This window comes from Trachurus japonicus, chromosome 15, assembly GCF_045865225.1.
Source record: "Trachurus japonicus isolate A0001 chromosome 15, Traja_1.0".
NCBI classification, from domain to species: domain Eukaryota; kingdom Metazoa; phylum Chordata; class Actinopteri; order Carangiformes; family Carangidae; genus Trachurus; species Trachurus japonicus.
In genome coordinates this window covers 12575241-12589363 of record NC_140921.1, presented here as the reverse complement: position 1 = coordinate 12589363, position 14123 = coordinate 12575241, and positions in this window count along the sequence as shown.

The window sequence follows — 14123 nt, the reverse complement described above, 5'->3', positions numbered from 1 at the left end:
CTTTGCACTGCTCAGCAGCTGTCTCCCATTCCCTACCCCAACAGCATGATTGGGATGGCATTGAATTGATGATGAGAGATGTCTGGATTGAAACCAAACAACCTCAGTTTTGTGAAACCAGTGATTCTTGTTTCTCAGTCGGAGGATGGTGTTTTTTTTTATCATTATTATTTGCAAACCTTCACTGAGGTGAGGCTTCGGTCTGCTCCAGATGGGAGTGCTGCAGGGATCTCTGGAGCCCAGCCAGTACAACCATCAGGTGCTTGGTCATCTCTCTTATCGAGGCCTTTGCTCAGTTTGGCTGGGTGGTCAGCTCTAGGAAGAGTCCTGTATTTTCCCCAACACTTCCCCCTTTTTAAGAATTATGGAGGCCACTGTGCTCTTGTGAACCTTCAAAGCAGAAGAATTTTTTAGCACCCCACCCTCAGATCTGTGCCTTGACACAATCCTGGCTCTGAGGTCTGCAGCCAGTTCCCTTCGTCTTGTGGCTGATATGCTTTGTCAGCTGTGAGACCTTATGCAGACGGGTGTGTGTCTTTTCACATCATGCCAAATAAATTGAATTTGCCGCAATCAAGGTTGACTTAAATCTAGGAGTATAACCTATTTCAAACCTGATCAAGAGAAATGAGAGGAACCTGAGCTGAATTTCTGGTGTCAGAGCAAAGTGAATACTGAAGTGATTGACCTCATTATGGGATATTAAGTGTAAGTGGATGAATTTAAACAATGTTAGCCAAAAAAATGTGGTCTGAATGCATTCAGAATCCACTGTACAGTATATGCACGTGGAAAAACAAGTGATGGCCATTTTTTTCTGCTCAGTATGTTACATGGGCTCTTGTCTCAGCAGCCTATGGCGATGCTTTCTTTCTGTCTGTGCTGTCAGAGTCTGAGCGAGATGAAAATATGAGAGAAGAGATTGGAAGCACTGTGGACAGAGTGATTGTAAGAATGAATAAGAATGGTTGAGGGAGTCAAAAATGGAAAAGCAGAGGTAGAGACACAGAAGAGAGTTATGGAGGGGGAGGGGAAATGGATATGCGTTCTTCCCCTAGTGCATAATTTGTTCTTGGGGACATTTCTTTTTTGTTCAGGTGTAGCTCTGCCTGGACAAGCGAGGATAATCAGAGCAGAGATGCAGAAACTCTAAGTGAACTTTGCAAAGTCGACCAGGCTCACTCAATAAAACGCAGGAGCTTAGGGAGAGCAAGGGAGGCATACATTGTTGTTCTGGATTTACCATGCAAATGTTTTTAGTCATGCATGGATTAAGAACAACAAAGCCACCTTAACATTGGCAACCTCAGTTTAAAATGTTTTCATGGCTGGCAGATGCATCTCGACTATTAAAAAGGTGGTCGAAAGTGGGCAATTGTTATGTTGTCTTGTGTTGATCAATAATGGAAACACTGACATAAGATGGACAGGGCTGCATTCGGGAGCAGAGCAGATCTCCTCCTGATGGATATTCATTGTGAATAAATGAGAGATGGAGTTACTCAAGTATGCCTCCACACTAATGACCTCCTGACTCAACAGAGATAATGTTTTTTTTTTTTGAGAGAGGGTTATTTCTAGCCATAGATATGATCAGGATGTAAAATAGAATAGCTTGTCATTCATTGCGGCCCTCAAGGTCTTAAGGCAGAGACTCGGTTCATATCAATTATTACATTTGATGCAAAAGTTCACGATCCCTGGAGCTGTCATCTGTATGAAGCGATATAACAGTGGAGCAGAGCAAGTTAATATTTTCCGTTTTCATTTCATGCTTTAAGGTGAATAGGAACTCTGCACTAAGCTGAAATGATTGTCATATACAGTGTGCTGGACTTCCTTTTATCTGCATTGGTTAAAAACACATAAAAGGTATTGTAAATGTGTTAAGAATTACAATATTTTCATTACAGTTTCAACAACATGGAACCACTGCAGTTGTTTTTGGTTGCTCGTTCATCAATTGAGATGCAGGGTAGCATCAAAAAACAAATGTGCTTCAGCTCACAGCATTAGTCATCTGTGTAAGCACATTTGTTTATTTGCCTGCTGCTGCACATTATAAAAACGATGGGACATGTTTTTGAGAGAGTGGACACTTCATCTTTCAAAACGATTTGAGTCGAAACAGGCCATCTTTATTTAATATGATCATTCATCAACTCATGATGGCCAACAAGCTTCTCAACTATTAGTTTTCACCAAAAAAAAAAGGATCATTTTTACCATGGCCCTGAGGATGACAATGTCTGTCTGTCTAGCATTCAGTCAACCAGACTGGAATATTTCAACAGTGGAGTGGAGTGCCATGAAGTTTTGTACATAAGTTTGTTGTTGAGATTGTACGAAATTAAATCTGGTTTAGATATTCACATGCCCTGCAAACTTGCTGTAACTGGCATCATCAAGTCAGATTTTCAATTTGACTTATGACTGAATACCTAAAAAAAAAAAAAAAAAAACTAATGACATTTGCTGTAACCTAAGAAATGTGTTAATAGTGGACTGAGTTAATCCATCCATCCTTGAAGTCTATGGGCTTCTGACTGAGGTTATGTCATGCACACTTTTTTTTAACTTTAAAAAGGGTTAGATGATACTGAAGAGGTTTTTATTATCTCACCTGTCCACTTTTGTAACCTGACTGTGTTTATACTCAGACTTTTGCAAACTGCTTGTGTTAGGAAAAAGGTAGTTTTTTTTTTAGAAGACATAAGCACAGAAAGTTAAATTACAAATTGAAAATGTAGTGGTGGTGACACTGAGGTCATGTGACTAGAGTAAAAGGTGGTGTTCATTTGTTGGTATTGTTGTCAAAATGTGTATTCCAAATATGTCATCCCTGTAGGACTTTGCTGCCCTGATTTTAGTGCTAAATAGCAACACATAGCAATAAACATTGTACCTGCTTACGGTCAGTGTGTTAGCACTGACATGGAGAGCATTTAGCTCATACTGTAGTTGTTTACAACCTCCCAGAGCTGCCAGCTTCACTGTAAACTCTAAACTGCCTGTATGTGAGATGTTTTTCATGTCTCTGCTTGGCCAAAAGTCATGAGCAAATTGGTAGTTTTCTATCTTCTCCATGATCCGGTGCAAACATCCAAGAGAAGTCCACTCTCTGATGCTGTTGAAGCTGGTGTCAGTCTTTGGTCAATAAACAGTATTTATCTGGTGAGCACTGAAAGAACACAAAAAAACACCAAATTTAGCACGGTTGAATCTGCCATTTATACTCAATAACATACAATGAATTGTGCTCTGAACAGTCAACAAACTGGAAATAACACATTTCACACCATGTTTGTATTTTCACTCATGGAAAATGACAGCCTTTTCCTCAACCCTCCACAACAAGCTTTTCATTTTTTAGTGTGCTGTGGACATTGTTTCAATTATCCCTCTCCACAGTAGAGGATGACAGCATGCAAAAAGTACCGCATGCCACAAATTTGTGATGCTCAGTATATTTCAGGGATGTTTTCTTTCCCCTGCTTTTCTGAAAAATGTCTTGTCTACATTAACTTCAGACAGTGTCTTCCTACATTTCCTGGAAGGGCTTTCAACAACTTGTAGGAAAAAGCATGAAATTGTTGAATTTAGCTGTAAATTTAGCCGTGAGAGAACCACCAATGATACTGACAGGTATAGCAATGGTATAATGAAACCAAGATAGTGATAGGGGCTTTTCTCACCCCAAAAAAAGATGGATGTCTTTTCAATTGCATCATGGTCTATTAAAGGTGCTGCTGCTGGAGGAGAAACTGGCATCTGTGCTGTAATGATCTATCACATGCAGTCTGTGCTTATGATAGATTCCCTGCCTGCATATTGGTGATGCAGACTGTTGAGTCTAAAAGAGAAAATTGTGTGTAAATAACCCTATAACTTGATGATTAAGTTGCTTTAGATGACTGAAACTGCTTTGTTGTCAGTACACAATGTCTCACATTCAAGACAAAGCCAAAACACAGTAGAAAAAGACTCTGAACTGCAAACAAGTGGCAAATAGTTTTAGTAGTGTGCATTTTGTGCCACTTGTTTTGCTGTTTCCTGCTTATGAACTGTGCTTATCCTCAACAAGGTCAGTGTACAAATGACTTCCCGGGTGCATTTTGCAGTCTAAAATGAATGTCTTTTGGACAGAAGATGATGCCCGGATTGTTTTTTTTTCTACTTCTAACTCAGGGAACATAATGCTCAATCAAAGCCTGACGCATTCGCTCACGATTTCAACAAGGGCCAAGCAGAGGTAATAAGCAGAAAAACACTTCATATATTCTCAACCCTCAAACAAAGCGTCCTGGAGGATAATTACAATAATCAGTAATTCAGTCATCATGTGTTTCATTTGCATTGTTATCCTCCTCTGCTTTTCTCAGTGTGGCACCATCTTCTGGTCCAACCCAGCTGTGTATATGAAGTAGTTTTCAAGCTTATTACACCTGTTGGGCCTCTGATCATTGTGTTGGGCTTCAACGTGATGTCTGTGAGTAAAGAAGAAGAAAAGTCCATGTCTGTTTGCGATAAAGTTACTTTCTCACACACTTCTATGGCCTAAAAACATAAATAACTGGGTGTTGAGGCCCAAACCAACAGAATATCATCCGATTTATTGTTTCAGGAGTGGAGGATATTCACGATTTCGTCTGTTGGTAAAAACTACATTTTTAGGTTAGAGAAGAGCCAGTTGTGTTTAAAATGTGAATGACAGCTGCCTACAGACATAAAATAAACATAGGTGGTTCTTATTTATAATTAATCTGCCCTTTCATTTTGATGGTGGACGAGTTCTGCCCAGCAAATATTGAATTTCAAATGTCCTCATAATGTGCTCTTGACCAATGCAGTGAAGGTTGGAAAATTAGTTACCTGAAGATACAGAAGGTAATAATGCTGAACTGAGGAGTACAAGATGCCTAGAGGCTGTTCATCTCTTCCCCGCTCCATTCAGGCTCTAGCGAACACACCATTTTTAAAAATACTTTATAAGAGTTTCTGTGTGTTGTCTCAGAACGATATGCACCGCAACGAGTTTGTGCTAATTAAAAAAAAAAAAAAAACAGCACACCTTATCCCTGGATTCCTTATTATACACCTGGAAGACATTTGGATTTCCGTGATTAATGCAAAGAGATGAAAGGTGTTCACAGGACTCAGAGTGGAGAGCGAAGGACTTCGGTTAGAAATATTCACATACTGTAGAAATCACAGTAAGTTCTCCCGCAGCTAGAAGTTGTAATCGGTAAGGCTAGAAGCAAATAGACTACACTAGGGAGGTACTGGCCTACTAGTTTGCCTCACTCTAAACTGCTAACACTCTCACAGGGAATTAACTGCTTGTGTGCAAGTGTCACCGGCTTAGAGGAAAATCCAAAATCCAAAACAGGGTCCTGGAAGAAAGAAAAAAAAAGTTTCTCAGAGTAAAAGCTCTTAGACGGTTGGTTCGGTTTAGTGTGTTAAGCAAATCCTAAGCAGTCCAGCAGTGAATCCATTCAGGCAAAATAAAATGCAAAAACACATTCCACTTAGCGACAGAGGAGACAAAACAATCCCAGATCAATGATTTCCTTTGTTAAAAGCATAACCACAAACTTTTCCTCACCCCTGGGTGCTAAACTGTTTTTATTTTATTTTTTAACCATGAAAAAGTTCCACAGTTCTTTTCTTCCTCCTTCTCCACTCTTTGTTGTTTGTCTACCTTTGTACAGGAAAAGATGCATCTCAGGAGGATCGCTGCTTTACCTATTTTTCATAACATTATGAAATTTCATATAAATGTTGGCCACCATCCACTGTATTATTTCAGTGTAATTCTGCATTTATCATCAATCCCTCTTTATCCATGCATCCACTTACAAACCCATAACACTTTATTTCACCCACTCTATTTAAGTACTGTATAAAAATGGACAGAAACACAACTGAGCTGAACTGGGTCACTCTCGCCAGTTTCATTTTTAGCCAGTTCCATTCAAGTGCATCACTACAAACAGCAACACACGACCCTCTCTCAGCTCCAAACGGCAGACAGATAGATATAGTGAACACTCGGCAGCTCAGGTTTCAGATATTTCCCTGGTGGGGACTGGGACCAAAACAAAGCTATCAGAGATGGAGTGTCGGACTTTCACTCGTCAGGTGGTCAGAGACACGACTTCATATGAATGTTAACATTGCTTTGTGTCTGCAAGATGTGCAATTAATAAAACACATCATATCAAGAAGGTATATGGCATTCTTCTGTTTACAGCTTTGCTCCGCTTGTGCTCTTTTAATTTACAATCCTGCGTTCTTTTAATACACTTGAAGCACCTTTGTTGAAATGTCAAACCCTGTGATGATTTTACTTTTATTGTTTAATCTTGTTAATGTGTTGTAAGCTTGTAATGTTTCCAATGCAAGCAAATGTTTCCTCAAAGGGGTTTTGTAAATTTGAATGTGAATTTCAAATTGAAATGTAAATTGTAATGTGAAATAAAGTAGGCTATGAAAAAAAAAAAAAAAGCTTTGCAATTATGGTAGTAAGGCAGATAGCAATGTCAACATTTGCTAACCTCATTAAGTAAGTCAGCTAATGTTATTAGGTCTACTCTCACCAGTCACTGAAGAGAATATTAATTAACATTAACATTATGTAGTCATCAACGTTACTTACACACAGACAAGAAGGAAGTTCTGGGTCAAGCTGGTTCCCTGTAGCAGTTCATACAGGGTCCTCCATCTCGTTCAATCACAACACTACTGGCTCCGCTGGGAAAGTAATTCAGACTTGGACTTATCCGCTGGGACTGGTCACAAGAATGATACTTACAGAGCTGGAGATGGAGCTGGTTGAAGAAAAAAAAAAAAAAAGGTGTCTATTTTGACAGGAGGGACTCACATGCACTAACATGCACACACTAAGACAGACACACACACACTCAGTCAGTCAGTCCAGCTACAAAGAACAGAGAAACTTACACAGTGTTGTCAACCGTTGATTAACTTTATCGACCTGCTATGGATTCTTTCTTAGAGAATGTATAATTGTTCACAAAACCATCAATAAACACTAGAGATGCATTTGTATCAGTGTAGGCTACAGCCACATTATAGCATAATTAAGTGTTTACATACTGCTAAACAGTGAGGTTAACATGTTGCCGAAAAGATTTATCAACACAAAGTGAGTCAAACACGAAAAACAACTCTTTATGTCCCAAACCCCGGGGCTTGCAACATTTCCTTTTCATGTTTTACATTAAAAGGATTCAGCAAATCCTCCAGAATATTTCTTTTTATTCCCTCTGCACTCCATAGTGTGAAGTGTTGTAGTCTCCCAGGAGGGTTGTGTTCTCAAAATCAGCTTCACTCTATGTGGTGAGTTCAACAAAACGTGTAACCTACATTTCACACTCATATATCCATGTTTCCCTATAGCATGTTCCAACTTCCACTGTCTGCTGCTGCTGCGTTCGTGAACATAACGACGCCCCGTGTTAATAGGATGATGTTCAGTTCTGCTTTATTACATGTCTCTCCTCTCCCCCCTGTGAAGTCTGGGCTCTGAAGTCGAACCTTTGCAAAGCGATTAGCCACCTTCCCTGCGACACTGAACGTTTGACATGAAGAGGATCTTGGCATGTTCTCCGCGGTGCGTCTTTGTGATGTCTGTTCCCCTCGGTGATACAGCCTCACAGGGAACCCTGCCACAGGAGAGGATTAATATTAATTCTCCCCAAAATTACTCAGAGATTCAATTATGCAATATAATACAAAACATATACCCTAATCTTTTAGGTCTGTTTTACTTCCTACACACAGAAAAGACAAAAATAAAAAAGAATCTCCCAGTTGAAGCAGCATTGTCTGACACAGCCTTTTTTTTTTACTCTTACGCAGCTGTAGCTTTTTCTCAGTATTGTGGGTGTAAGGGTAATGACATCTGGGAGATATTGCCACAGCTGATGTATAATACAACTAATACTTTGCCATGCCAATGCAGCTTCAGTATGAAAAGCCTTTTTCACCTTGTCATCTATGCGCTGCATTAAAAGTTTTGCCTAGCTGAACGCCAGCCTCGGGGGAAGTATCACAGGGATCATTAGATCAGAAAAAAGGAGATCTTCAAACTCTGTTTAGTGGCTTGTGCTGCTAATGTTTTGGTTTATTTTTCAGAAGCCACAGGGGTCTTTGCTAGTTGGTCTGGCATCCCCTCAAATGTTTCACATAGGCAGTTAATAACACAGATCTCCAGCAAAAAAACCCCATCCAGGCCAAGTTAAAAAGAAGTTTTATCAATATACTGTTGATTTCTTTTATATAGCCTATAAATTTTCCCTTGTAGCATCAATAAGTGAGAGTGCGATTGACAAGACGTCACCAGGTTTTGTTAACACATTCACATTTACTCGTTTGGCTGACGTTTTAATTCAAAGCTACTTACAAGTGAAGGACAACAGGTTCAGCGCGGCAGTAGACATTTAAAGTGAGCACTAAATCTGTTCAATAAGGCGAAGTACAAAGGAGATCAGGTAAAGAAAGTGCATAGTAAGTGCAAGCTGACATGTTGGTGTGTGTTCATGTTAGAAGTGTGCAAGTCTGTGGTGACAGCAAAGCAATAGAAACCACTTAAGCATGCTGGTGGTGTTGAACAGGCCTTAACACCAGAGTTGAGGAAAAGTAAGTAAAGATTTGCCTGCGCCCAAAACTAACAGAAAAGAGTATGTAAATCAGGTTGATGACATAGGGTACATAAAACCAACACCAGTAAAGGTTTGTAAATGTAAATTTTCAATCTGAATTACCAATTCCATCCTCATGGCATCTTTTGCACGATTTCTTTTGGGAGTCCATCTTGAAACACAATGACATGATCTTGCAACTGCGGCTTCTAAACACTGCTGATGAAAAAAAAAAATTCAGTGAGTAATCAATCAATCAGAAATTTGCAGCACTGCAGACCCGCAGAGTCCCTGAACTTTTGGAAAGTAGCCTACGTTTTAGGGGGATAGATAAATTACCCTGGAGCTAAATTTAGACCCTGCTTCTGTAGGTGAAATGCTCTTAATTCCTCCAAAGGTTTCTGCGGAAAGTTCCCCTGGTGGAAATAAGGCTAAGTGGTCATAAGTAGCTGAATTGACTAATGAGCTACAGATTTTTGGAGAAACAAGAGACATTCATGAAAGATGAACCTAATGCAGACAGTTAAGAAATAAATTATCTTTTCGATAAACTGTGAACTTGACTTACCATCCTGTTAGCGAGCAAACAAACAAACTTGTGAACTAATTTGTCCCACTGGGAGTTATGCTAATACATTTCATAACTAACCCTTTAATAAGCCTTTATTGAATGAAATGAGAGATTAGATCAAAATGCCAGGGGAGAGTGAACCATCCGGTGTTGAGAAATGAAGGGAAAACTCAATACAATATTCAAGCCTGGTTAGCATGTCAGCAGTTTGCTCACCAGATACACTATTAACTAGATCTGTGATTTAGCTACTGGAACAGATTTCTTTTTGACATCACTTGAATCCTCTCTGCCTTTGCAATAGGTACATTAAGTGGAGTATCTGGTTTTTGGAGCTCAATCCATAGGGACTAAATGTCAGGACATCCTGGCCTCTGCTGCATCGATTTTTACTATTCTTTTTTTAAAATATATTTCCTGAGAGTCCCTCGACTTCCAAAAGTGAAATACTATATCACCACAGCCTCTTTAGAAAAAAAGATAGCTCTGGAGAAATCTTACACTGAAGAAATCCTGGAACTGTGTTGTACCCTATTATCTATCTAGTGTGAAAATAAATGTGTTACAGTAGTTAAACATGGCAGGAAGAATTACGGGGAGGAACCTTGGCGGGCTAGGGATCTAACATACCTCTAAGATAACGGAAACCGAGATAAGAAACTGCCTGATTCAAATCTCGGCAGCCTGGGATTTTTTGCTGCATGCCATCAACTTCTCTCTCTCTGGCTCTCTCTGTGCTTTCTGCAAGTTCCCACGATCATGGTCTAGTGAAGGCAATACACCGAGGGAAAAAAAAGAGATGGCACTGACTGTGAGAAAACATTTCGCAATAGCATTGGTTGGAACAGTTGAAGAGTACAAAGCAGGAGAAATCCTGTTTATCGCTATTATATATTCCTTCTGATGGACAAATTTCTCTTTATCTTTCCCTTGATCTTTTGATCTCTGGACCGACACACATGCACAGATGCTTCGAAAAAGCAAGTGTCCCTGAGCTCCTCATCACGTTCTTACAAACCCAGCCCACACACTTAGCCTCCTCTTGCAGCAACCAGGCTCACAATCACTCGTGTAAAAGGAAGAAGATTCAAAACGTTAAAGGGAGTCAGAGGTAGATTATTATCCGGCTGCTAATTTATGAGAGAGGGTGTTTGGGTTGCGCTGTGGGAAACTCCTCACTGCTGTATGCATGTGCATACGTGTATCCGTGAGGAAACAGATGTGTGTAGGCCTCTATGTCTTCAATTTGTGCAATAAGTTAAAGAACTTTCACCCAGGATCAACTGAGGGACCTTGCAATGACATCTGTCTCAAATGAGCAACCGTCCGTGTCCTTTACACACACAGACACAGATGGACAGACATAAACACGCACATCCAAACTGCAACCCTGCCGACCCCACACAACACTCATCAGCCTTCACCATGCTGCAACAGACACAGAGAGAAGGCTGACAGAGCCCGGAGGTGGAGAATAGCAAAAGGCAGAGGCAGTGTACGGGGTAGTAATACTACCACTCTGCTCTGCTCCTCATCTGGCTCGCCTGTGGACAAAGCCCATCCATTAGAGTGCAGGTCACGCACACCCAGGAATACAGATGGGCTGGTGAGTCTTTCTGCCCTGCTACTCAATGATTTGAGGGGTGAGATTAAACAAGAGGAGCTATACCTGCACGTGCATGAGAAGAGAGGGATGTGCAGAGCGGCTTTGTTTTGTCAGGACGTGAAGGTATTTGTGGCAATGTGTTTACACGTTTGATACAATGTATACGTGCACCTACTGTTGTGCTTTTATACACTGCTTCTATTGTGAGGTGTTTGCAGGGCCTGTGTGTGTGTTCTTTTTATTTATTTTTTTACACCTGGGTAACTGTGTGTCTGCCTGCACAAAATGTTATTGTTTATGTGTGTGTGTAAATAAGACACCAGTAAAAGCATCCGTTTTGGGTGCAAAGCACAGTGTGGTGTAGCAGCATAATAGGACGGCAGCGGTGGACAAACTGAATAAATCCTAGTAAAAGCAAAATCATCCAGGCCTTGTACACAAATCATTGAACACGGACTCTATCGGCGCCCAGCAGCGTGGTCAAGTGCAGAGTTCCTCATTCAGCTGACAGTGTGATGCTCAGAGGTGGTTCTGGGTTCTCCTGCAGTGTCAAGATAATACACTCACTTCTGCTTCCCTCTTTACCCTCTGACTCAATTGGACCTGACGTGTAAATTTAAACACACGAGTTAAAGGGAAAGAATGGTATGATAGTTTAGTTTAAACAGCAGTTTAAAAAGTTCAGTTCACTCACGGTTGGAGGTAGATATTGCACATCTTCAATTTATGTTTTTGTCAAATATATATTTTACCTTTTTTTTTTTTTTTTGCAAATCTTGAAATAAATATGCAATGCATTATAAATGCCCCAACTGACAGAATACAGCTCACTCCTCCATTAGCAGCTACAATAATAAGTGCTGCTTACATGTTATTGCATTATTAATAATAATCCAATAATATAATAACACTGTAAGAAGACAGTCTGCATAATAAGTACTTGTACTTTCGGTTGCAGCATATCTGCACTATAGGTTAGTTCCAGATAAATGCATTACATGATCCTCTTTGACTAACATTTGCAAAAAGATACTGTGCCAACTGCCAAGATTGTGTGGAAATGGGAAAAGCAGGGAAACCAAGCAAACACAAGTGCTTCACTTCTGCATTAGTTCCCCCCTTAAACATAATTAAAACATTAATATTTATGGATATAGTGTTGTATTGTTAATGAAGTTTTTAACTCGTACATGACTAACTATGCAGTCATACAGCCGTCCTCAGTTGCCCTGTGAGACGAGCATTTACAGGTCATATGATCCGTTGGTTGTGGTCTGTTCACAGGATTTGTTGTGAAGCTACTCAGAGACTCACTGCATTTTTACCTTTTCACCTTAATCTCTTAACTCCTATGACAAACATGATCTTCAGACCAAGTCTCAAAAAAGTTCCCACATTGATTTTTGAAAGCGTTCGTCCGTCACAGCCACTTGCAAACGGTGGTGAAGCCTTCAATGTGAGGTCATATCTCAGCTACGGTTTAATGGCATCACAACGCTGTTGCCTTTTGACCTCAAGGACGCAATGCAATAAAAAAGTTGCAATTTGCTTCATAGAAAACTTTAAATGGATATTTGATTTTCTAAAGCGTTCATTCACCACATCCAATCAAACCCTGCCAAAGCATCAAACAGGAAGTGATGTCAAATCTCAACACTTTCTAATTCAAATTGGCCAATGATCTTGGAAACCCATTTTGAGGAGTCAGTTGGCCTCTATGGGTAGTGCATTAAGTAAAGATACATTTCACTTGGTTTGCAATCTCACTATACGTTTAGACAGCACTAGAAAAGGGTAAACTCAGACTCACTGCTGTATAGTGGCTCTTAAGGAGAGTATGAGTGTGAGAGCCTGGCCTTGTTTCCTGTAAGACTCTTAAAGGTCCTGCCGTCCTAATTGATGCAGCTGCCATGTTGGGTTCTTATTGGAAAGCATTTCTTTTTCTGCTGCTCTTTGGACAACCTTTGCTCAGTCTTTATTGAAGCTGGCACAGATAATGTCCAGACCAAGACTCACAGAAGTCATCACATGGGTTTTTGATTTTGCGAAAGCGTTCAAGCGTAACGGCTTGACCGGTCGATATTGGCAGCAATGGCGCCAAACAAGAAATCAAGTCATATCTCAGACAATCTTTAATCAACTGACATGAAACTTGCTGTGAGTGCTTGTAACCATGCCCTAAACATTATGACATGTTTCCATGGCAACTCTGGCCTGCTTGGCCCCCCAACGTAGGTACTATCCCTACTCGCAGCTCCATTATGGCATTGCTGGAAACAACAGATCTGACTACTTCTTCCTCCAGTTTTGTTTCTTGTGCCCAAATCCTTCCGCTCCTGTTAATAGAGACATGAGTGGAAGCGTATCCTTGAAGAACTGTGTTGTTCAACACTTGAAAAGCTCTGATTTGGATGGAAATTCACAGCCGGATCATCATGGTATATTTTCTCTTAAATCTTAACCCACGACTCATCAGAATCCCTCAAGAGCTTGAGGATTTAAAAGACGAGCATGCGCTGTGTTTGTGTTATGTTCCATGCGTTGGTGCACAAAATGTAAAGCTGCATGTGCCAGCTTGACCTGGTCAGCAAAGCAACTATCGAGTCTATTCATAAATGTTTCACCACTCTATGATGCGTGTGCGTGAGCTTGTGTGAGTGCATCAGCGAGACGAAGGCGTTTATCTCTCTAAAGACAGCAGTTTCTTACAGCTCGAGGGAAAATCAGTAGGCTACACCACTGATGAGAAGATACGTGTGCATGTGTGTGTGTGGTAGTATACAAAAAACGTGTGGGGGTGTGCACTTGTTCCAACCATTCACGCACAGCGGTCAGAGGCTGAGTGCTCACACCATCTAGTGGCATTAAGGCCTTGCATCTTTTTTTGCCTTCAGAGGGAACGACACGGAGATAACAAGACAAAACAGGAAAAAAAACAAGGTTTGCACCTGTAGACTAATCAACCAGTTCCACCTTTCCATTCACAGCGAAGCGAGTGTGAGATAAAACAACAGATGGAGCCACATGGAGTTTAAAAGATAATTTTTGCTGGACTAAAAACTCACAACAAACAACACTACAGAAACAAGACAACAGCATGTTATGGAAAAAAAAAGAAAACAAAAAAAACGCACACACAGGTAAAAAAAAAAAAAAAAGAAAACAAGAAAAGAATGAATGAATAGAGCCAAGAGACAATGTGGTCAAAGAGGGAGCGGGATGAAAGGATGGATGGATGGATGCTGGGAAAGCTGTAAAATTCAGCCTCCTCCCTCCCCCT